A 2,469-nucleotide genomic window follows, 5' to 3' on the forward strand; every position below is an offset into this window, starting at 1 on the left:
TAGTGAGTCCTTAGAGAGACCAGGCCCAGCCCCCCAAAGTTACGGGCAAGTGGACAGCAGTCAAAGGACACAGCAGGCTGTCAAGATTTTCCCAATGCAGGTCAGTTCATATGGGGCACCAGGAGAGTGAGTGGTTTTTTTTTTTTTTCCCCAGCATATAATTCTTTCCAAATAGCAGTGCCAATGTGGAAAACAGGTGACACAATGTGGATATGTGCCTTTGTGATTTATTACTCTACTAATGGTCAGAGTCAGTAGAAAATGTAATAAGTCAGCAGTACCCAGAAACTCTCTCCACAAGGTCCTACTGACCTGTACAGTTTCTCCCTGAATTTACTAACTTCATTCCTCTTCCTTCACAGGCAACGCTTAACTCTCTCTTTCTATCCAATCATCTTCGCAAATGGAGCTATTAGATTTCAGGAGTGCTGGAAGAAATTTTTAACACGTATTTATTTTTTAGATGATTGTTTTAAATTTTCTTTTATACACTTTTATACAGTACAGAAATATATTAAAATAGCTCTATATGCATATCGATTATAAATAAAAATACATTAATTAGCATGTCTGAGCTCAATGTTTTAAACTGATAGTCTTGATTAAAAGCTGAAACACCACTGCTTTAATCCATCAACTCAACGTATAATAGTAGTTTCTAAATTTTTGGAGCAACATAACTTATTTTTTAATTTTATACATGATATTCTGATCATTTTTCTTCTACCTATTGATTAAAACAGTAAAATGAACAAAAAAATCTATTATGAGCTCAATAGTGCTTTAAAAGTGCAGCGTATTTTATCACAGTAACCTACACCCCTTTGAAAAATAATAGAATATATCTGGGTGTGAAATATAAACTTTGTACATATTATATTTGTAGATCCCTTGCAATTACCCTATGAACTCCCAGGAGTCGTACAGAGTACTAACGGAATCCAACAGCAGTAGTTAAGAAGTACTCACCCAATGGGTCTTTGTGTGCCTGATTAGCTCTTAGGTTCCAGCCTTAAACACGCCTGGCAACATATTTGTCTAAAAAGAAGTAAAGGCACTGTCTATAAGGAAGTGATGAGAAGCGAGAAGTCTGAATCCCATTAGAGAACAATTATACCTTTTAGAAAGCTCTCTTTAAGCAAACCATTTATTAGCTAGGGATATCTCTGTGGCTTACAAGAATTACTCCATCTTTAGAAGATGAACTGTGCACTGTGACTGGCTCAAGTAGAGGGCAGTAAGGATTTCTAGGGAGAGAGGTCTTTTAAATAACACATGCTGAAAATCTTACATGCATTAACTTTGTGCTGCTCTTCTTTTACAAATAATAGCACTGATCTTTATAAGTTAACCTTTAAGTTGAAGACCTGACATTCATAATTAGGGTCATGTCCTTCCTCTTTATTAAATGACGCTAAGGAAACCATGTCATTACCAGAATTCCCCTGGGCAACAATTAAATAGAATGAAATTGACAACCAAAGGCTGTCACTTTCTTTCCTTATTCAAAGCAAGGAATGGGAATTAACACTCAAATGAATCATTAGTTCTTTCTGGTTGTGCAGATTTGAAAGGGATCACCTGCATGGCTTACCAGTAATATACAAGAGACAGAAATATTTATATTTTAATTCTCTTATCATCTCAACTTTTCCCAAAGCTAATGGATGATGTTTTTGTAACATGGCAAACGCTAAGGATTTGAGGCATTCTTTGTGGCCAAAGCAAGTCACTTAGATTTCTTTGTCACTTTCTTTTTCAGAATTTAATTTAAGATACTGTCAAAAAGAAAATGTTTACTGTAAATGAGTCACCCTTTGCTGAAATCATTTTGGCAAATGTACTTATAGTCTAGAAATACAACCCCAAGAGAAACATATTCACTGTAATTGTTTCATATGCTCTGAGCTCCCATAAGTGCCCAACTGGCTCTCATGCCCTAGGTGAGGGCACTGAGGGATGCACAGCTCATTTCCATCAGACCGTATTCAAAGGTTCTGCTTCTTCTGCCTGGAAATCCCTCCCAACTGGAGAATCCTTCCAATCTCTCATTTAAATTAGGCTCTCTTGTTATAATTCCTCATTGCACACCATATTGTCCCTTATGTCTCAGTTTGTTATAATTTCTTACATATTACAGCAATTTATAACACCATGGCTATCTATTATTATTTGTTTCATTTAAGATACCCTAAGACAAGGTTTGTGTCTATTATATCCGCATTTGTATCCCAGAATGTTACATGGCTCATAAGAAGGAGCTCAAGATACATTCATTGAATGGTTTTTTTCTACATAATCAAAATAATGTATATCAGAATTGAAATAGATAAAATCATCCTTTGTCAGAGTCCAGCTCCAGCAGGTCCAGGGTTTCCCTGAAGGATGGACAGTGTCGGCACTAATTAGATGGGAATCGGCGGAGGGGGAAGGGAATGCGGGAGCCACGAGGTTCTTTCTGATCAGCAG

The 2,469-nt window shown here is 36.7% G+C and overlaps 1 long non-coding RNA gene across 1 annotated transcript; it reads right to left on the reverse strand.

Moving 5' to 3' along the window:
• Positions 1-211: 211 nt before the first annotated feature.
• Positions 212-1,039, reverse strand: LOC115290820. The gene is made up of 2 exons (XR_003908229.1): positions 970-1,039; positions 212-428 (listed from the first exon to the last, which is right to left on the reverse strand). It is a non-coding gene; the product is annotated as an uncharacterized LOC115290820 (long non-coding RNA).
• Positions 1,040-2,469: the final 1,430 nt, after the last annotated feature.

Source organism: Suricata suricatta, chromosome 4, assembly GCF_006229205.1.
Source record: "Suricata suricatta isolate VVHF042 chromosome 4, meerkat_22Aug2017_6uvM2_HiC, whole genome shotgun sequence".
NCBI classification, from domain to species: Eukaryota; Metazoa; Chordata; class Mammalia; order Carnivora; family Herpestidae; genus Suricata; species Suricata suricatta.